At 45.1% G+C, this 24,044-nt stretch overlaps 1 protein-coding gene across 5 annotated transcripts in view; it reads left to right on the plus strand.

Moving 5' to 3' along the window:
• nkain4 (sodium/potassium transporting ATPase interacting 4) overlaps positions 1-24,044 on the plus strand; it is a 138,327-nt gene that overhangs the window by 67,147 nt on the left and 47,136 nt on the right. The gene's annotated exons all lie outside the window — the stretch shown is intronic.

Consider the following 24,044-nt stretch of genomic DNA (forward strand, 5'->3'; position numbering starts at 1 on the left):
CCTTCGGCCCCCTGTCGTGCTCTCACTCTCTCCCTCTCTCGGCCTCTCGTGCTCTCTCCCTCCCTCGGCCCCTGTCGTGCTCTCTCTCTCTCTCCCTCTCTCGGCCTCGCTCTCTCTCTCCCTCCCTCGGCCCCTGTCGTGCTCTCTCTCTCTCCCTCCCTCGGCCCCTGTCGTGCTCTCTCTCCTCTCTCTTTCCCTCTGCCTGTGTTGTGCTTTATCTTTCTCCCTCCCTCTCTTTATCTGGCTGAATTAAATATGTATCTGTGTTGTTTTGGCTGGGCGAGCCATGCTTTGTGAGCTTGTTGAAACACTGTAATCATAAAGCAATATCATCAACCACCCTGTTGAACACACAACACGCACACAGACACAAGCACACACACAACACACACACGGATGGAGATTTGTAGCTCCCTGAATGATTATAACCCAGTGGCAGAGCAGTGATTCATGTCCTGGGCTGATACCTCCATCAACTAGGACATCATCTCTGAGATAGAGAGGCATGGTTCTGTTTTAGGTGACTGTGAAGCCTTGCTATAGCAAGACAGGGCAGAGATACAGATATCCTTAAACTGTCCAATAGCAGGGACACTTGTAAGTTAATGTATTCTACTATAATACAATCTGCTGTGCAACTTACAGCCCATCCAGTAGATGATTTAGTAACTCTGACCTTTCTATGAATGACAGTGACCCTCGAACGATGGGCCCTACCCTGCCTAATGAATCATGCTGCTTAGGGGGACTGCTGTGTAGGGGTGTAGAAATCCCCATCGTCTGAGGACGGGTCACTATTTTATATCTATAAACTACATTTATCAATCTGACTCCAATATTATGTGAATAATTGAATAAATGCAACAGGCCATGTCTCTAGAGGATCTAGTCAAGGTAGTTAGCCTCTCATCACCACTTAGTATGGCTATAATGAACATGTGTCTAACTTGCATCTTATGCAATTATTAGGAGATACAAATAGCTAATCCTGGCAACCAATGTTCTAGCATTCATTTATTGAGGCCAGCAGATCAGAGATGTCAAGGTGGTACCCAAGCACATGTAGTGTATATGACGTCTACCAATAGACCTGCTAAATGAGGAATGTATAGTCAATCAAAGAACTACTCTGTAAAACGAGGAATGTATTTGCTCAGTTCAACTAATATAATTAGTCATGAAAGAATTAACACTCAAACACTCACGAACTACATGATACATTACAGACTGCTCAGAGTAAATGACTATCACCAATAGGTTAAGACTTAACGAACTACATGATACATTACAGACTGCTCAGAGTAAACGACTATCACCAATAGGTTAATACTTAACGTGGATACACGTCTTCAGTTCAGAATCATCTCTAAGAGAAAAAACTATGTGTCTGATACACACGATAGCTTGGTAACAAGTTCTCAAGGTATGAACAAATTCATTGTCCTTTTAAACAAATTCAAGCAGAAACTCACCCAAAACCTGCACAAACATTTCTTTGCACTTTGCTAGTAAAAACAAAAGACAGGAAAACACAGCCAGGTTCTAATCTAATCAACTGAATTCAAATGGTAGGAGCGCACCCCAGTGTCAATGCTGCTCTTAGACGAACCAAATAAAACATATTAAAATGTGCATCTCTTTATGAACTCTTGAAACAATCCAAACATGACAATTTAATTCACACAGTAACATTAATTTAGTCGATTTCACGTTTTCATCTGTCTTCATGCCTCCAACGGTGTCTATGAGAAGGTCCCACCCTGGAGAAAGCCATAGATAAGGTGTATTTGACCTCTGTTATAGCTCACAGAGGGTCAGCCATCCAAACAATTCATAAAACGTGAGTATCTCATTCTCTCATTCTTCCACTACTCTGTGTGTGGGAATGTAGCGTAGAGGGGTTTAGGACACTCCCAATCACTCACTCACACACACGCGCACGCACATGTGCACGGTCATGTTTTTACAGGCCCTCAAGAGGGGAGATTGGTCATGATTACATAAATAGGTAGAGGTGCTCATGGTTCTCACCCCAGGCACTATCCCATTCACACTATCCCATCGACAATCAAGGTAGAATTTGCCCTCCAACACAGGTCTAGGATCAGATTACCCTCACTCCCCCAATCCAAATCTTAACCATTAGGGCGGTGACCCTGTATGGGTGTTTAGGGGTAACTTCTACTTAATCCTCCACCCCACTAAAGCTCCTTGGGAATATACATCAGTGTAGAGTCCTGTGGCTGTGTTCTGAAATGATGTACTACTCCTTACCTCAGGCTATAACAGATGAAGAAGGATTAGACAATGATGTCATAAGGCTATATTTGCTCTGGGAGCCAAATAGAACAACTTTCAAAGAAACGTTTGAAATGGTTGACTCCAACAGCAGCCCACAGCTTCCTTTCTTTAATGACAGAAACTCTGTCTAATCCTTCTTTATCTCATGCTGGACCTCAGGCTTTGGTTCTACCATTCACCACCCGAATCCCCCCACCCGCGCTATGTACTAAAATGGTATTGTCCTCCAGGCATTCCATCCTGTCACCGTGGGAACAGCTCTCTCTGGGAGAGGGAGATTGAGTCTATAAAATCTCACTGAGTTGTTTTGGTTTTCCTCTCTTTCCTTGATTGTTAAAGAGGAGAGAAGTGAGGGAGAGGAGAGGGAGGGGTGTTTCCCTTTGTCTTTGTGTGGACTGTACAAGGTCACCCTGGAAAGCCCATTAAATATATAGCCTGGGAGGAGAATGGTTCATTATGATGAATAATTTGACTACTGACCAATACTGGAGGCAGTTAGTGCTGTTGTCCTACCAGTTACATTCTTCATGTTTTTGATGTGACTGGAGGAGGTGAAGAGGGGAGGATACTGTACAGAAAGAGAGGAAGAGATATGTCTTTCATCATCATCATCTCTCTCTTTCTCTCTCTCTCTCTCTCTGGGGTTCCTATAGATGATCAATACTTCCAATATCAACAGATTTTATTGTCATTGCCAGTCAGCATAACATTTTTGTTCATCACCACAGGCTCCCCCTCTCCTCTACCCCAGAGCATCGCTCTCTTTCTCTCCTTCTGTTTTTCTCTCCTCCTGTTGTCCTCCCCCTGTCTCCATACATCATCTGTTACATAAACAATGTATATGAGAAGATAACTTTCCTCCAGAGATGGGAGAGAAAAGGTCAGGGTAGTTAGGAGAGAGAGTGAGGGAAGGAGGGAGAGAAATTGAAGGAGAGAGAGAGAAAAAAAGGGAGACCATTTTTTTCTGGCTCTCTGAGGGAACATGTAGAATAGGGTAGGATTTTGTGTGTGTACGTGTCATTTTTATAAAGCTAATACAAATGTATTGATATAAGACTGTGACCAGTATACACCAGAGAGTTGTCACACACTCCCTCCCTCTCACGATTTATGCACAAACACACAAACACACACACACACACACACACACACACACACACACACACACACACACACACACACACACACACACACACACACACACACACAAGTATTATGATCCTAATATAAGTGTAGTCTGCTACCCTTAGGCCCTGCTGAGCTGTGTGTGTGTGTGGTGTTCCCACCTTAACACTGGTAGGTTGATGTTTCAAGTGATGGAAACCTACCCCCTTTTTTCCTTCTCTATCCATGTGTGACTGATTGATGAATGGTTGTCACTGGATGATTGAGGGGTCCACACATGAGGCCCGCGATGGAGTGACCCCTATGATTACTGCTCTAGGCTGCGTGCACGGGCATCCAGGTGTGTGTGTGTGTGTGTGTGTGTGTGTGTGTGTGTGTGTGTGTGTGTGTGTGTGTGTGTGTGTGTGTGTGTGTGTGTGTGTGTGTGTGTGTGTGTGTGTGTGTGTGCGTGTGAGAGAGAGGCTCTTAACTCGGATGTCTACAGTAAACAGCCAGCTGTATGAAGGAGTGATATAGTGAGACAAGCTGTTGGGAGTCTGTCTGTGTGACAGCTGTATCTGGAGGCCTGTGTTTGCATCCTGTACTGAGACACTCTGCTGTTGTGTGTGTTATGCTACTGGGGTTAGGTGTGTGTCCCTTTTTTGTAGGAGAGACCATAAACTAAAGAAGCTTTCAGCCACTAATTAAATGTTATGTGAAATGTTAGCTACTGTTCAGCAGGAGTGTAGCTTGTGAAGCTTGTTCCACCACTTTGAAGCAGTAATACACTGTTGATAACACATGCTGCATTAAAGCTCAGTATAAATCAGTATTAAAACGTGTATACATCTGTTTAGTCTAGCTGGCTAAAGCGAGAGAGGAATAGAAAGAGGGATGAAGGGAAATAGGGGGAAGGAGGAGAGAGAGAAGAGAGGGAAAGATTGGAGGGAAAGAGGGGGAAGGAGGATAGATCATTTTGTCTGTAGCTGGGCTTTGGAGAGTCAGTGACACGCTATTCAGATAGCATAATAAAAACACGGCTGCCTCATATTAAACCCCAAATAGTCTCAACAGAGAGCTTTACTTGTTCATCTATTTTTAGGGGAACAGGATTTTCCGCCCAAAAAAGGATCAGTTAAACATCAGAGAGGCCGTGGGTGGTGGGGAGGGAGGGACGGACGGAAGGGTATAGAGAGAGAGATGTGGTAAGTTTGGACCCAGGTGCAGATAAGAGACCAGATGACGAATCAGTGGTTAAGGATAAACATAATACTTTACTGAGAAACAGTAGCCGCAGGATCACAGTACACTGGAAAGGCTCAAGCTCACTCAGGAAACAAATGCACATGGTAAACAATTCAAACTTCTGCAAAGGACAACAGAAAACACACCTCTTTTAACAGACACACAATCATGAAATAATAAGACACACCTGAGTCCAATAAAAGACCCTCATGAACCTGGGAAGCTGGAGACGATAGGTGACTGGGTTGATGCGACTCCGAATCTTGAATGGTCCTATGGAGCGAGCTTCCGCGAGACCACCTTTAAGGGAAGATCACAGGTGGACAGCCACACCCGTTGACCCGGTCGGAAGAGCCGAAAAGGTCTTCGGTGCCGGTTTGCCTGATGTTGGTGTCTGGCAGAGGAGAGGAGCAAGGAGGATCTAGGTGCGGCGACATCGTCGAATGAACGCCTTGGCTGATGGCACCCCTGCTTCGGCCTCTTGTTTAGAAAATGGGGAGCAACCCGAACTGACACTCAAATGGCGACAGTCCAGTGGACGAGTTTGGCAGTGTGTTATGAGCATACTCTGCCCAGATGAGGAAAAGGTCTCCGTCCCGCCCAGTTTTCCCATTACTGGTTGGAATGACACTCACCGATGCCCTCAGCAGGGAACAGAATACTGTGCGACGAACTGGGTTCCACGATCTAAGACAATGTCCTGGGGAAGTCTGTGTAGTCAAAAGACATGGATAATCATGAGCTCAGTCTCCTTCGCTGAAGGCAACTTGTGTAAGACGATGAAATGGGCTGCCTTCGAGAACCAATCGACGACCACCAGGATAGTGGTAAGTCCTTGAGATGGAGGTAAAGTCTACAGACAGGTGAGATCAGTTCCTCCTGGGGATGGGCAGAGGTTGGAGCAACCCAGCCGGTTGCTGACATGAAGTCTTGCTTTAGGGACAGATGGAACAGGCCGCAACAAGGATCTCACATCCTCCATCATGTTGGGACACCAGAATTGCCGCCTCAGGAATGCCAGTGTCCGATTAACTCCTGGATGCCCAGTTAATTTAGACAAGTGTTCCCATTGCAGTACTCGGGACATGGGCTGATCGCAGAATGTAAAGTCTGTTAGTGGGTCCCCCGCCGGGGTCAGGTTATCGGGTCTGGGCTTGTCGGACCGTGTTCTCCATTCTTGAATGGAAACCACATTTTTATGGTCCGTCCAGATCACGAAAGGATGAGCTGCTCCCTCCAACCAGTGTCTCCACCCCTCAAGAGCCCACTTAACTGACAAGAGCTCCCAGTTGCCTACATCGTACTTGTGTTCCGCTGGTGTTAACCTCTATGGGCTATGTGGGACGCAGCGTCCCACCCCTGGTACACCCTATCAACAACAGATGAAATATCAAGAGCGCCAAATTTGAAAACAATTAAATGTCATAATTCAAATTTCTCAAACATACAACTATCCTACACCCTTTGAAAGATAAACATCTCCTTAACCTCTATTATCCAAATAAATGTCAAAATCATTTTACACCCAAAGATAAAATTAATCTAACCACGTTTTACGATTTCAAAAAGGCTTTACGGCGAAAGCATAAATTTAGAGTATGTTAGGAGAGTACATTTACAATAGCTGTGTGTAATGTTTTGTCAATTCAAAGACAGGTCACCCATAAAACCAGCAAATTATGCACTAACCTTTTACAATCTCCATCAGATGACACTCCTAGGACATTATGTTAGACAATACATGCATTTTTTGTTCTATCAAGTTCATATTTATATCCAAAAACAGCGTTTTACTATGGCATTGATGTTGAGGAAATCGTTTCCCTCCAATAACCGGCAGTCAAGCCAGCACCACAAATTAAATAATTACTATTAGAAAACATTGGTAAAATATTATATTGTCATTCAAAGAATTATAGATTTACATCTCTTGATCGCAACCGAATTGCCAGATTTAAAAATAACCTTACTGGGAAATCACACTTTGCAATAATCTGAGCACTGCGCCCAGAAAAATACGCTTTGCGATACAGACTAGCCGTCATGTTGGAGAGATCTAAAATCGAAAATACTATGTAAATAATCCATTACCTTTGATTCTCTTCATCAGATGTCACTTCCAGGAATCCCAGGTCCATAACAAATGTATTTTTGTTTCGAAAAAAGCTCATCATTTATGTCCAAAAATCTCCGTCTTGTTAGCACATGATCTATGCCCGCCGGACTTGTCTTCATAAACGAGGGGAAAAAAATATTTACGTTCGTTCAAACATGTCAAACGTTGTATAGCATAAATCATTAGTGCCTTTTTTAACCAGAACATGAATAATATTCAAGGTGGACGATTGCATTCTCTTTTAAAACGTATTGGAACGAGAGTACCCAACATGAACTCGTGCGCCAGATGTCTAATCGGCCACCACCGTTCCAAGGCTCTTGTTCGGTCAGATCTCACAGTATAAGACTCAAAACACTTTGTAAAGACTGGTGACATCTAGTGGAAGCCATAGGAAGTGCTCAAAGATTAATAAGCCCCTGTGTGTTTCAATGGCATAGGTTTAAAGGTAATTCAACACATCAGGTATCCACTTCCTGTCAGAAATTGTCTCAGGGTTTTGCCTGCCATATGAGTTCTGTTATACTCACAGACACCATTCAAACAGTTTTAGAAAATTCAGAGTGTTTTCTATCCAAACCTGAACAATAATATGCATATTGTAGCTTCTGAGTTGGTGTAGGAGGCAGTTAAAAATGGGCACATATTTTTTTCAAAATTCTCAATACTGCCCCCTAGCCCCAACAGGTTAACTGCTTGGCGAAAAAGGCACATGGGTGCAGTTTCTTGTCCTCCTCGTTCCGCTGTGAAAGGACCGCCCCTGCTCCATTGTCCACCTCCACCACAAAGGGACGAGTTGGATCAGGATGAACGAGGATGGGTCCAGAGGTGAAAAGTCCCTTGAGCTCCATGAATGCCCTGTCAGCTTCGGGGGTCCAGCAAAAACGGGTCTGGGACTTGTGGGATAGGATGGTGAGAGGTGCTGCCACTGCACCAAAGTTGCGTATAAAACGCCTGTAAAAATTGGCAAACCCGAGGAACCGCTGGACCTGCTTGAGTGAGGTGAGACAGAACCAGTCAGCAACCTCCTCAATCTTTACAGGGTCCATTTGGATGCCTGCGGTAGAGATAATGCGACCCAGGAAGGAAACCTGGGATACGTGTAACTCACACTTCTCTATCTTGACATATAGTAGACTCTGCAGGAGTGTTCTCAGGACAAGGTGGACGTGCAGTATGTGTTCCGTAAGGGTCTTGGAGAAGATCAGGGTGTCATCGAAAGGTAAACAAAGATGAACTGATTCAACAGGGTGTCATTGGCCAATGCATGAAAGACTGCAGGTGAGTTCGATAATCCGAAAGGCATGACTAAATACTCATAGTGGCCGCTAGGGGTGTTAAAGGCAGTCTTCCACTCATCTCCCTCCCTGATTCTCACCAGATTGTAAGCGTTGCGGAGGTCCAGTTTGGTGAAGAATTGGGCCCCTTGGACCAACTCCAATATGGAGTACATCAGGGGTAGGGGTTAACGTTTCTTGATCGTAATCTGGTTCAGCCCTCTGTAGTCGATGCAGGGACGCAGGCCTCCATCCTTCTTGACCTCGAATAAGAAACCTGCACCAGCAGGGGATGTAGAGGGGCGAATGCAACCTGCCTCCAGCGACTCCCGGATGTAATTGTCCATGACTGTTGCTTCAGGGGTCGAGAGGGAGTACAGACGACCCCGGGAAGGTGTGGTGCCGGGTAGGTGTTCTATGGCACAGTCATAAGGACGATGAGGGGGAAGGGTGGAGGCCTGTCTCTCACTGAAGTCCTCCCGGATGTTGAAGTATTCGGGAGGGAGAGCGGAAAAGTCTTGGTCTTCAAGGGATGCTGGAGGACACGGCGAGACTCTTGGTGGAGGTCTTAGACATTTAGTCTGGCAGTCCTTACCCAGTCTAGTAGGTGTCCTGTGGACCAGGAAACTAGTGGGTTATGTAGCGCTAGCCAGGGGTACAGTGAGCAGTGATCAACAGAAAACGAAAAGTCTCAGAGTGGTTCACCCCAACCTGCAGTAGCATGGGCTTGATCTGATATTCCACCTGACAGGAGCCAATCTGGTGCTGACGGTTGTCCCAGTAGAGGGTTACAGGTAGTAACAGATGGTGACTGGGTAGACGGGAGGTAACTGCACAGCATGTCAGGGTCTCCCCCTGTCCTGGCGAGCCCTGGTGTTTCCCGTCAGCTCTGAGCTGGTAGCACGGAGATGGCCAAGACCTCCACCGTAGAGGCAGAAGCCTTTGCGCCTGTAACACTCCTATGGGCTCAGACATGTGCGACCCAGCTGCATGAGATTCTCCATGCTGGGCTCAGGGTGCTCAGAAAACTGGAATGCTGGAGTGGTGTCAAAATGGCCCCGTCTCACCCGTTACTGGATGCGGTTGTCAAGCCTGATTGCCAGCATTATCAGGGACTCGAGGTCCTCTCCTAGTTCCAGAGCGGCCAGTTCATCTTTGATGGAGTTAGACAGGCCCTAGTGGAAAGTGGTAACCAGTACCTCCGTATTCCACCCACTCTCGGCGGCGAGGGTGCGGAACTCAATGGCGAAGTCAGCCATTGGTCTGGCCCCTTGGCGGAGGTTGAACAGTCGGCTGGCCGCTTCTCGTCCGCTGATTGGGTGCTCGAAGACTTGTCGTAGCTCGGTAGTGAAGGATACTGGGTGAATCTGCAAGATGTTGGCTGTTGTTCCCACACCGCCGTTACCCACGCCAGGGCCTTGCCCGAGAGTAGAGAGATGATGTAGTTGATCATGGCCCGATCGGTGTGGAACGAGGAGGACTGTAGCTCAAACACCAGAGAACACTGCGTGAGGAACCCCTTGCATCCTCCTGGGTGGCTGTCATACCGCTCAGGGGCTGGGATCTTGGGTTCCCGGTGCAGGTTCCCTGGAGGAACCACAACGACATCTGTAGCACTGGGCGATGAGACCTGGGCATTGGCTCCACCTGGATTGGGGTCGTGCCATGGTTGGAGGAACTTGGCAAGTGCCCAAAGGGTCCCGGAGATTTGGGAGAGCTGTTCTTGCTGCCGTCCTAATAGTGCTCCTTGGTGGGCTACCACATTCCGGATCTGGGTGATCTCTGCTGTGTCCATGTTGTGTCAGAAGCTTGCTTTGACTTGGTAAGGTTGGACCTAGGTGCAGAGAAGAGACCAGACGAGGAATCAGTGGTTAAGAATAAACATAAGACTTTACTGATAAACGGTAGCCGCAGGATCACAGTACACTTGAAAAAACAAAACAACAAACACTCACACGGAACCCAAACCGGCTGCGCGCGTGCGCCATCGTGCCATTTTTTTCCCCCCACACCAAACGCGATCACGACACGCAGGTTAAAATATCAAAACAAACTCTGAATCAATTACATTAATTTGGGGACAGGTCAAAAAGCATTAAACATTTATGGCTAATTTGTCCTATTTAGCTAGCTTGCTGTTGCTAGCTAATTTGTCCTGGGATATAAACACTGATTTGTTATTTTACCTGAAATGCACAAGGTCCTCTGCTCCGACAGTTAACCTCTTACATCTAGATGTTCCGCTAGCGGAACACCTGCTCCAATATCCAATGATAGGCGTGGCGCGAATTACAAATTCCTCAAAAATACAAAAACTTCCATTTTTCACAGCATTTTAAAGACAAGACTCTCCTTTATCTAACCACACTGTCCGATTTCAAAAAGGCTTTACAGCGAAAGCAAAACATTAGATTATGTCAGCAGAGTACCAAGCCAGAAATAATCAGACACCCATTTTTCAAGCTAGCATATAATGTCACAAAAACCCAGAAGACAGCTAAATGCAGCACTAACCTTTGATGATCTTCATCATATGACATACCTAGGACATTATGTTATACAATACATGCATGTTTTGTTCAATCAAGTTAATATTTATATCAAAAAACAGCTTTTTACATTAGCATGTGACGTTCAGAACTAGCATACCCCCCGCAAACTTCCGGGGAATTTGCTAACAATTTACTAAATTACTCACGATAAACGTTCACAAAAAGCATAACAATTATTTTAAGAATTATAGATACAGAACTCCTCTATGCACTCGATATGTCCGATTTTAAAATAGCTTTTTGGTGAAAGCACATTTTGCAATATTCTAAGTACATAGCCCAGGCATCACGGGCTAGCTATTTAGACACCCGGCAAGTTTAGCACTCACCAATATCAGATTTACTATTATAAAAGTTTGATTACCTTTTGTTGTCTTCGTCAGAATGCACTCCCAGGACTGCTACTTCAATAACAAATGTTGGTTTGGTCCAAAATAATCCATCGTTATATCCGAATAGCGGCGTTTTGTTCGTGCGTCCCAGACACTATCCGAATGGTAAAGAAGGGTCGTGCACATGGCGCAATTCGTGACAAAAAAATCTAAATATTCCATTACCGTACTTCCGAAGCATGTCAACCGCTGTTTAAAATCAATTTTTATGCCATTTTTTCCGTAAAAAAGCGATAATATTCCGACCGGGAATGTCCATTTAGCTAAACAGAGGAAAGAAAACAAAGCTTTCGGTCGACGCGGGCACGAGCCTGAGTCTCACAGTACTGTAACCAGCCACTACCCAAAGCGCTACTTTGTTTCAGCCAGAGCCTGCAAAGCCACGATTCAGCTTTTTGCCGCCTTCTGAGAACCTATGGCAGCCGTAGGAAGTGTCACGGGACAGCTAAGATCCTCACTCTTCAATAAACAGAGACAAGAAGAACGACACCTTGTCAGACAGGCCACTTCCTGCATGAAATCTTCTCAGGTTTTTGCCTGCCATATGAGTTCTGTTATACTCACAGACACCATTCAAACAGTTTTAGAAACTTTAGGGTGTTTTCTATCCAAAGCCAATAATTATATGCATATTCTAGTTACTGGGCAGGAGTAGTAACCAGATTAAATCGGGTACGTTTTTTATCCAGCCGTGAAAATACTGCCCCCTAGCCATAACAGGTTAATCCACACATAAAACGGTCAACCGAATCGTTTCTTGTCATCTCTCCACCTTATTTATTTTGCAACGCGAGCGGTGTAGTCAGGGTATCAGCCTCAAACTCACTCAGGAAACGAAAGAACACGGTAAACAATTCAAGCTTCTGCAAAAGACCACAGAAAACACACCTCTTTTAGCAGGGACACATTCATGAAAAAATAAGACATACCAGGGTCCAATAAAAGTCTCTAGTGCAATCTCTGCCGCCCTCTGGTGCCAGGAAGAACCATGACAGAGAGAGCGAGAGCACAAATACAAATTCCATCTAGACACCGTTGCCCTAAAGCACAAAAAAAGGACACATACCTCGGCCTAAACATCAGCGCCAAAGGAAACTTTCAAAAAGCTGTGAACGATCTGAGTGAGATGGCAAGAAGGGCCTTCTATGCCATCAAAGGGAACATAAAATGTGACATGTACAACGTAAAACACCAAATAATGCATGCAGAGCAGAGTTAGGCCGATACCCACTAATGATCAAAATCCAGAAAAGAGACGATAAATTCTACAACCACATAAAAGGAAGTTCAAACCTTCCATAACAAAGCCATCACCTACAGAGAGATGAACCTGGAGAAAAGTCCCCTAAGCAAGTTGGTCCTAGGCCTCTGTTCACAAACAGAGCCACTGGACAGGACAGGACAGAGAGAGAGAGCGCGAGAGAGAGAGAGAAAATATATATCCGTGTGGGTAAAAGGGATCACATTAAATACCTAAGTGTCTGGCTAGACTGTAAATTCTCCTTCCAGACTCACATTAAGCATCTCCAATCCAAAGTTAAATCTAGAATAGGCTTCCTATTTCGCAACAAAGCATCCTTCACTCATGCTGCCAAACATACCCTCGTAAAACTGACTATCCTACCGATCCTTGACTTCGGCGATGTCATTTACAAAATAGCCTCCAACACTCTACTCAGCAAATTGGATGCAGTCTATCACAGTGCCATCCGTTTTGTCACCAAAGCCCCATATACTACCCGCCACTGCGACCTGTGTGCTCTATTTTGGCTGGTCCTCGCAAAATATTCGTTGCCAAACACACTGGCTCCAGGTCATCTATACGTCTTTACTAGGTAAAGCCACGCCTTATCTCAGCTCACTGGTCACCATAGCAACACCCACCCATAGCACGCGCTCCAGCAGGTATATTTCACTGGTCATCCCCAAAGCCAACACTTCCTTTGGCCGCCTTTTCTTCCAGTTCTCTGCTGCCAATGACTGGAACGAAATACAAAAATATAAGTTGGAGAATTATATCTCCCTCACTAACTTTAAGCGTCAGCTGTCAGAGCAGCTTATCGATCTGTAAATAGCCCATCCGACTACCTACCTCATCCCCATATTTGTTTTTGTTTTTATGCTCTTTGCACCCCAGTATTTCTACCTGCACATCCTCATCTGCACATATATCACTCCAGTGTAAATTGCTAAATTGTAATTACTTCACCACTATTGGCCTATTTATTGCCTTATCTCCTTACTTCATTTGCACACTCTGTATACAGATTTTTCTATTGTGTTATAGACTGTACGTTTGTTTATCCCATGTGTAACGCTATGTTGTTTTTGTCGCACTGCTTTGCTTTATCTTGGCCAGGTTGCAGTTGTAAATGAGAACTTGTTCTCAACTGGCCTACCTGGTTAAATAAAGGTGAAATAAAATAAAATTCAAATTAAAAGAAAAATGTGGGTAGAACTCTCTGTGTGTGCATGCGTGTGTGAGTTTGTGTTGAATGTGTTAGTGTTATCTTTGGATGCAGCCCCCTCTAGCCGGCCCCCTCTGCCCCTGCGTGTGTGTGTGTGCGTGCTGGTGTGTTTAATGACAGGCAGAATATGATGAGATAGGGGCTGCAGGGACCATATCCACCTGTTCTTTTCCAGTCCATACACACGCACACACACACATACACACACATACACTCTCTCTCTCTCTCACACACACACACACACACACACACACACACACACACACACACACACACACACACACACTCACAGTCACAGAGGTGATCTCATTTCGGGACTCTATGGGGAGGCTGTTGCCTCATCGTCAGACAGACAGTGCCAGGTAATTAACCTGCCACAGAAGAAAACCCCCTCCCTCCCTTTCTCTCTCTCTCTCTGTCTCTCTATCTCTCTTTCTCTCCCTGGAATTGTTTCTATCTTGCTGTCATCTACCATTACAAGTGCAAGTGTTGCTAGCTTAATTCTATTCCAATTGTATCCGGTCTTGGAAAAAGGCTCACACAAAAAATGTCCAGTCCATTTCTGCCAGTGTATAACCATAGGGCTGAAAACCTGTAAAGCCTTAACTGTGTATTTACAATATATTCTGATTGTTTCCTTTGTTTAGCTACTACTGTGAGCATTACTCATCAGGTCTGAATCCAATGTTCCTCCCCTGACCAGAAGTACTCCTCTTTTTGGTTGCAAATTGGTCTCTCTAGTTCAATTCTCTTCTTTCTTTCTTTCTTTCTTTCTTTCTTTCTTTCTTTCTTTCTTTCTTTCTTTCTTTCTTTCTTTCTTTCTTTCTTTCTTTCTTTCTTTTTCTTACTCACTCACTCACTCACTCACTCACTCACTCACTCACTCACTCATTCACTCACTCACTCATTGTGATAGATAGATCTACATGAATTCCCTTTACTAAAGAATACTTAAGGGCTTTTCTCCTAGGACAGTGAGCCAGATCAATAGTGTGTTAATTAGCAAGCCGATCAATGTAAATTCCCCTTCTATCTCACACACACACACACACACAGTCACACACACACACACACACACACACACACACACACACACACACACACACACACACACACACACACACACACACACACACACACACACACACACAGTTACACACACTCACACACACACACACAGTCGCACACTCAGTTACACAGACTCACACACACACATGAAGGACTGACTGGAACAGAATAGTTGCCAAAGTAAAGTAATTGAAAGAAAGACAATTGGTGTTACTGGACTGAGCTCTTTGATGATTGAAACTGAGATCTTCCGCTACTCAATGTTCGCTACATACTTCAGTCTGAGGGTGTTTTCACATATAGTCCTCTTTAAAATAACCAATCTCAGTCCTCTTTAAAGTTAACTCTGTGGTTAAAAAAAAATGCAAATAGCTCAGTTCTCTTTGTATTCACACTGCCCTTGCCTTTGAAGGAGGACTCAACTCTTTTGCCAGTTCACTTCAACTATTTTGTGGACTGAGTCCTCTTTGCATTCACATTGCTATGTTTAGAAAGGAACCAAGATCTTTTTTCAACATTCACTCAATGCACTCTGGGTTTTAACAAAGTGCAGGACAAGCCATTCCATCAGAACGTGTTATCGGACAGCTAGATATACCTAGTTACATTTTGGAAGCTAATAGATTGCATTTAGTTATAAGAAGAGCCATAATAATTGTAATTAGAAGATAATATTAAGATTATATATAAATATAATTGGTAACATAAAAAATAATAGAAGAAGAACTTCAGATTAAATAATGCTGTAATTGATCATTTTACACACCCAATGTAGTCTACTGCCCCTTTAAGAGCTAGAATAGATTTTATACCCTATGGTGTGATTCTCACCAAATATGTTGTCTTCTCACACTATTCAAACCCCACAATCAATAAACAGCTTATGAAGCTCTCTTAGCCTATAGGTCACATATTGCAAACAAATAATCTGAACTAAAACCTCCTTGAGCCTGCACATCGTCATCATCTTAGCTCTTTTGTGTCAGGCACCAATGTGACGGGTCATGGCAGGGAAACGTGTTGCAGTAGTCTAGTGTGTGGTGCAGGAATAATGACAAGCTAACCTGGGAGCTTTGTGTTCACATTGTCCTATAAAAGGGAACCAGACCTCGAAGTTTAACCGAACCGAACTCAGACCACTTCTTCAGATGGTCTCAGTTCAGCTCTCTTAAGGGGCTCTTTTGAGGGGTCTGAGTTTCTTTGGAGTGTTCACATTGCACAAAAAATTAAGCAAAACACACTGAGTTCATAAAAACTGGCAGAAAGGGGACAAGTTTGAAAACACCCTGAGACTGCCAAAAGGAAGGGTATGGTACAAAACAAAGTCATCAGCAAATGTATCATCTCTAACCAATCAGAGTATCAAAGCCAATGACGAATTTTCAAAACGCCGCTTTACCCACGAGGAAGAATGGCGCCGGAGGGGATGGCTGCCGTTTTACGTGCTCCTAACCAACTGTGCTATTTTGTTCGGTTTTTTTTCTCGTTTTGTTTGTAACTTATGTTTTTACTTATTTTGTACATAATGTTGCTGCTACCATCACTTATGACCGAAAATAACTTCTGGACATCAGAACAGCGATTACTCACCTCAAACTGGATGAAGATTTTTTCTTTAACGAGTCTGACTGCTTTCTCAGGAACGGGCCCAAATCCCCATCATTTGCATGAAGAAAAGATGGGGAAAAGGATGTGGAGGTCGGGCTGCCTTCTAAGAATTAGTAAGCAAATTAGTTAACCATCAGTCCTATTTGCCAACATGCAATCATTGTATAACAAAATGGATGAGCTCCGATCAAGGATATCCTACCAACGGGACATTAAAACTGTAATATCTTATGTTTCACTGAGTCGTAGCTGAGCTACATGGATAACATACAGCTGGTGGGGTTTTCTGTCCATCGGCAAGATAGAACAGCTGCTTCCAGTAAAACAAGGGGTGGTGGTCTGTGTCTATTTGTAAATAACAGCTTGTGCACTAAATCTAATATTAAGGAAGTCCCAAGGTTTTGTTCGCCTGAGGTAGAGTATCTCATGATAAGCTGTAGACCACACTATTTACCAAGAGAGTTTTCATCTATATTTTTCGTAGCCATCTATTTACCACCACAAACCGATGCTGGCACTAATACGGCACTTAACGAGCTGTATAGGGCCATAAGCAAACAGCATTATACCACCCTGCATCCCACTGCTGGCTTGCATCTGAAGCTAAGCAGGGTTGGTCCTGGTCAGTCCCAAAAAATATCCCAATGCCCCAGGGCAGTGATTGGGGACATTGCCCTGTGTAGGCTGCCGTCTTTCGGATGGGACGTTAAACGGGTGTCCTGACTCTCTGTGGTCACTAAAGATCCCATGTCACTTATCATAAGAGTAGGAGTGTTAACCCCAGTGTCCTGGCTAAATTCCCAATCTGGCCCTCATACCATCACAGTCACCTAATCATCCCCAGTTTACAATATGCTCAGTACTCTCCCCTGTAACTATTCCCCAGGTTGTTGCTGTAAATGAGAATCTGTTCTCAGTCTACTTACCTGGTAAAATAAGGGTTAAATAAAATAAAATAGAGAGGTGGCGCTCCTAGTGACCGGGAACTTTAATGCAGGGAAACTTAAATCCGTTTTACCTAATTTCTACCAGTATGTTAAATATGCAACCAGAGGAAAAAAAACTCTAGACCACCTTTACTCCACACACAGATACGCGTACAAGCTCTCCCTCACCCTCCATTTGACAAATCTGACCATAACTCTATCCTCCTGATATCTGCTTACAAGCGAAAACTAAAGCAGGAAGTACCAGGGTCACTGGCAGGGCTTGCAAACTATTACGGACTAAAAAGGGAAGCACAGCTGCGAGCTGCCCAGTGACACGAGCCTACCAGACGAGCTAAATAACTTCTATGCTCGATTCAGGCAAGCAACACTGAAGCATGCATGAGAGCATCAGCTGTTCCGGATGACTGTGTGATCACGCTCTCCGTAGCCAATGTGAGTAAGACCTTGAAACAGGTCAACATTTGCAAGGCCGCAGGGCCAGATGGATTACCAGGACGTGTACTCCGAGCATGCGCTGACCAACTGGCAAGTGTCTTCACTGACATTTTCAACCTGTCCCTGACCAAGTCTGTATTACCAACATGTTTCAAGCAGACCACCATAGTCCCAGGGCCGAAGAACACCAAGGTAACCTGCCTAAATGACTACCGACCCGTAGCACTCACGTCTGTAGCCATGAAGTTCTTTGAAAGGCTTGTCATGGTTCATATCAACACCATAATCCCAGAAACCATAGACTGCCCCATCACATCCACATATGATGCAATCTCTTGTTGTGTCTTTGGCTATGCCGGATTAATTAATATTACCTGATTAAGCTAATCAGGTAGATAATTAACTAGAAAGTCGGGGCACCACAAAATAATGTTTATAGAGTTGTTATCTTCCGAATAAACTCTTATAGACCTGGTAATCTTTTACATCAATAGCAGGCAATATTTAATCGTCACCTTGTTTAGTCTCATCTGAAAGTTGTAAATTGTCACGAATGCTAGGAGTGGTGGTAGGAGTCAGGCGCAGAGAGCAGAGGTAAGAAAAAATGAGATTTATTTTCTCTGGTACGACACGGTCGACGCCAACACAACAGGCGTGTGAACTAAATGACCAACCCATACACAACGGGCACAAAGTCCGGAAAGAAAATAATCCAGGCAGATCGCCAGCACATCCAAAAAGCACACTGACGTAAAATAATCCCGCACAAACCTGGGCGGGCTAAACAGGCTTAAATAACCACAAATCAAGACACACAAATAAGGAACAGGTGCAAACAATAAGACATACCAACAGAAAAGGAAAAAGGGATCAGCGGCGGCTAGTAGGCCGGCGACGACGACCGCCGAGCGCCGCCCGAGCAGGCAGGGGAGCCACCTTCGGTGGGATTCGTGACATAAATTCTTGGTTATCTTCACGAACCCTGGCTAACAAGTTGAATCAGCAATACAAAATTTGGTTTAATTATTTATTTACTAAATACCTAACTAATCCCACAGAATTACATATACACAGAATGTATCATACATTGATTACAAATGATGTCATAAAGAAAACATCCCTGGTGGACGGAGCAGACATGACGGCTGGTTACACAAAGGAAAGGGGGTTGGGTTTGAGTGAAAGAGCGGGAAGACTGAGTAACAAAGGGAGAAGCTATCCTATCGTAAATACAGTATCTTATGCATTCTAAATTACCGGCCATTTGAAAAAGGAGAATGCAATAAATATTTACTCTGAGCTGCGCTTCGGTAGATTGGTCGTCGATGAAAGGCCGGTTTGTCCTTTATGGATCTCTGGTCCTCTGAAGAATGTCTCGTGGTGAACTGGAAGCGTGGTAGAATGGATACTCTGTCCGTCCTCTCCTAGCCCACGTTTACAGCTGCGGTTGCTAACGCAACGGCTAGGAGGTATCACTTCTTTAGTGAATAAGAGTTCAAAGTTCATACCAAGTTGCCATACTTTAAGCTCATGCTATATTCTGGCTGATATAGTCGAAATTCATCCTTCTGGAGTGTAGGTCGTCACCTTCACATTGAAATTCGATGCTAATTTCGTTAGATTCTTGCTTTTAACGTAGGACTGTCGCCCTAACGTCCTCGGAACAGAAGTTATATTTTCGTAAAGGGCTTTATATAGGAGGGGAGAGAAGGGCGTGTTTCATAGTTTATAACCAATGTCTGTTCACATGGGCAGGGCCACTGAGTTGAGCATAGTTTACTCTATGACAAACCGTTCTCTCATTAAGAAGCTAAATTACATCTCATCTTTTCACAAATAGTTTCATATTTAAACATTTAAATTACACAACAATTCCATGTGAATCTGATAACTATAATGTGTAGACTTTCCAAGATACAGTTTATGTCGTCCTATCATCAGTAATAATGTCTCAGACGCCAACTGATCTGGCATCATATTCATTTAGTACCAACGCATATTTTCAGCTGGTTGGATTACCGAAATATGGTTCCTTTCCCCCCACCTTTTGATGTTCCCAAACTCTCTATGTTTAACAAAGGCTTTTCAAGAGTCCTTCTGTAGAGTCAAGAGAGAGGAAAGGGAGAAAGGTATTTATGGGGGGAGTCATAAACCTCACCCACAGGCCAACGTCATGACACTCTATTGCACCCCACACTGCCCTTTCCCACCTGGACAAAAGGAACACCTATGTGAGAATGCTATTCACTGACTACAGCTCAGCGTTCAACACCATACTGCCCTCAAAGCTCATCACTAAGCTAAAGACCCTGGGATAGTGGAGCAGGTTGAGAGCTTCTAGTTCCTTGGTGTCCACATCATCAACAAACTATCATGGTCCAAACACACCAAGACATTTGTGAAGAGGGCACGACAACGCCTATTCCCCCTCAGGAGAATGAAAAGATTTGGCATGGGTCCTCAGATCCTCAAAAGGTTATACAGCTGCACCATCGAGAGCATCCTGACTGGTTGCATCATCGCCTGGTTTGGCAACTGCTTGGCCTCCGACCACAAGGCACTATAGAGGGTAATGCGTACAGCCGAGTACATCACCAGAGCCATGCTTCCTGCCATCCAGGACCTCTATGCCAGGCGGTGTCAGATTGCCAAGGACTCCAGTCACCCTAGTCATAGATTGTTTTCTCTGCTATCATACGGCAGGCGGTACCGGAGCGCCAAGTCTAGGTCAAAAAGGCTTCTTAACAGCTTCTACCCCCAAGCCATAAGACTCTAGAACAGTTAATAAAATGTCTACCCGGACTACTTGTATTGTCCCCACGCCGCATTTTTACGCTGCTGCTACTCTCTGTTTATTATCCATGCATAGTCACTTTACCTCTACCGACATGTACATATTACCTCAATTACCTCGACTAACCGGTGCACCCGCACATTTACTCTGTACCGGAACTCACTGTATATAGCCTCCACATTGACTCTGTACCGGAACTCATTGTATACAGCCTCACTACTGTTATTTTATCGTTGCTCCTTAATTATTTGTTATATTTCTCTTTTTTCTTCTTCTTAAAACTGCATTGTTGGTTAAGGGCTTGTAAGTAAGCATTTCACTGTAAGGTCTACACCTGTTGTATTCGGCGCGTGTGACAAATTTGTTATGACTCTGGCCCAAACCTTTGGTTTCTGAGACCAATCAGAACAGTTAGAGTGTGTTTACGTTCTAGAAATCGTTGTGGAGGTACTCAGATCCAGACTTATTGCGGAGAAGAAACTAACGTCTATGGGCGTGGCGTAGAGGTTGGCCGGAGCAAGGATTTTGCGTTGCCAGGCAATGCCTAAAAGGGTTTCCACTAGATAGTACAGTCACAAAGTCAAAATTGGCTTTATTGTAAAAATTCATGAAACAAAGTATGTATTTAAGGTTAGGGTTAGGCATACGGCTATCAGTATGGCTAAGGTTAGGGTTAGGTTTAAAATCACAAGAAGATAAATTGGAGAAATAGCCTGGATTTGTTACTTTGTGGCTGTGGTAACTATTGACGACCAAAACTGTTAGATATGCCTTTTGCTGAGTGTGGAATCTAATTTTGTCTCTCTCTACCTGGGCTAATATTTGCTGAGAGATTGCCCTTCATTAACGTATGCAAATGTCTGTTTCCCCCAGCTGAGCAGCTGGTCTCACTCTCATTCACTCAATTGTGTGTGTGTCCTTCATATCTCAGCCGCTGGTCAATGGCAGTAGTGAGTGATGTGTGTGTGTGCGTGTGTGTGTGTGTGTGTGTGTGTGTGTGTGTGTGTGTGTGTGTGTGTGTGTGTGTGTGTGTGTGTGTGTGTGTGTGTGTGTGTGTGTGTGTGTGTTTGTGCATGCGTGTCAGTGGAGGCTGCTGAGGGGAGGACGGCTCATAATAATGGCTGGAATGGATTCAATAGAATGGTATCAAACACTTGGTTTCCATTCCAACCATTATTATGAGCTGTCCTCCCCTCAGCAGCCTCCACTGTCGTGTGTGTCTGTGTGAGTACATGCACATGTATCACTGTGAATGTGTTTGTGTGTGTGTGGGCTGATGTTATCCTGAAAGGATAAATGTGAAATATCATGTGATCTCCCGAAACCTGTTTCCTCTGATAAGCTATTATAGATGAACAGCAAATGGAACAAATCCTTGCTTTGAACTCCACACTGAACTCTTCTCCTCTCTGCTCCAGTTTTCCATTCCTCTCTGCTGTTTTCCATTCTCCGCCGTACGTTTTCCTCGGTCAAGACCCCTGTCCGCCCCTGACAGCACCGCTTTAGATGGGGTCACAGACATACACGTAACACACACACATACCACTTTAGACAGAGCCGAGGGGAACTGTCAGAGTCACTTTCCATTAGAATGCTAATAGAACAGAGACCGCCACAGACAGCAGAGAGGGAGAGCAAGGGAGTGAGAGAGAGGGAAGGGGACGATGAAGAGAGAAGTAAGGAGATACGGGGTGAGGGGCAGAGAGTGAGAGGGAGAGAAACATGCAGAGAGAGAGAGCGAGAGAGAGAAGGACTGACCACTGATTAACGATAGATTGATATAGCGATGCAATTCCCGCCCTTGGATCCAGAGACATTTAGAGTCCAGGAGGTCAGGACCAGCCCACTCAGACTTGACTTATGACTTTAATTAATATTACATAGATTTTCCAGAATGATCTTTGTGAATTCCAGAGCTGTATGGGGGACTGGGAGAGGAAGGTGTATGGGGGACTGGGAGAGGAAGCTGTATAGGGGACTGGGAGAGGAAGCTGTATAGGGGACTGGGAGAGGAAGCTGTACAGGGACTGGGAGAGGAAGCTGTATAGGGGACTGGGAGAGGAAGCTGTATACGGGACTGGGAGAGGAAGCTGTATAGGGGACTGGGAGAGGAAGCTGTATAGGGGACTGGGAGAGGAAGCTGTATAGGAAACTGGGAGAGGAAGCTGTATAGGGGACTGGGAGAGGAAACTGTATAGGGGACTGGGAGAGGAAGCTGTATAGGAAACTGGGAGAGGAAACTGTATAGGGGACTGGGAGAGGAAGCTGTATAGGAAACTGGGAGAGGAAGCTGTATAGGGGACTGGGAGAGGAAACTGTATAGGGGACTGGGAGAGGAAGCTGTATAGGGGACTGGGAGAGGAAGCTGTATAGGGGACTGGGAGAGGAAGCTGTATAGGGGACTGGGAGAGGAAGCTGTATTGGGGACTGGGAGAGGAAGCTGTATAGGGGACTGGGAGAGGAAGCTGTATAGGGGACTGGGAGAGAGAGAGAGAGCGAGAGAGAGAAGGGGGTGATCCACTGAGACTGCATCACTATCCCCCAATGAGACTGTATCACCCCCCTACACTATCCCCCCACTGAGACTGTTTCATCTCCCCTACACTATCCCCCCCACTGAGACTGTTTCACTACCCCCTACACTATCCCCCCCACTGAGACTGTTTCACTACCCCTACACTATCCCCCCCACTGAGACTGTTTCACTACCCCCTACACTATCCCCCCACTGAGACTGTTTCACTACCCCCTACACTATCCCCCCACTGAGACTGTTTCACTACCCCCTACACTATCCCCCCACTGATACTGTTTCACTACCCCCTATACTATCCCCCCCACTGAGACTGTTTCACTACCCCCTACACTATCCCCCCACTGAGACTGTTTCACTACCCCCTATACTATCCCCCCACTGAGACTGTTTCACTACCCCTACACTATCCCCCCACTGAGACTGTTTCACTACCCCCTACACTATCACCCCCACTGAGACTGTTTCACTACCCCCTATACTATCCCCCCACTGAGACTGTTTCACTACCCCCTACACTATCCCCCCACTGAGACTGTTTCACTACCCCCTACACTATCCCCCCACTGAGACTGTTTCACTACCCCCTACACTATCCCCCCAATGAGACTGTTTCACTACCCCCTACACTATCCCCCCACTGAGACTGTTTCACTACCCCCTACACTATCCCCCCACTGAGACTGTTTCACTACCCCCTACACTATCCCCCCACTGAGACTGTTTCACTACCCCCTACACTATCCCCCCACTGAGACTGTTTCACTACCCCCTACACTATCCCCCCACTGAGACTGTTTCACTACCCCCTACACTATCCCCCCACTGAGACTGTATCACCCCCTACACTATCCCCCCACTGAGACTGTTTCACTACCCCCCTACACTATCCCCCCACTGAGACTGTATCACCCCCCTACACTATCCCCCCACTGAGACTGTTTCACTACCCCCTACACTATCCCCCCACTGAGACTGTTTCACTACACCCTACACTATCACCCCCACTGAGACTGTTTCACTACCCCTACACTATCCCCCCCACTGAGACTGTTTCACTACCCCCTACACTATCCCCCCCACTGAGACTGTTTCACTACCCCCTACACTATCCCCCCCACTGAGACTGTTTCACTACCCCCTACACTATCCCCCCCAATGAGACTGTTTCACTACCCCCTACACTATCCCCCCACTGAGA

This window comes from Salmo salar, chromosome ssa13, assembly GCF_905237065.1.
Source record: "Salmo salar chromosome ssa13, Ssal_v3.1, whole genome shotgun sequence".
NCBI classification, from domain to species: Eukaryota; Metazoa; Chordata; class Actinopteri; order Salmoniformes; family Salmonidae; genus Salmo; species Salmo salar.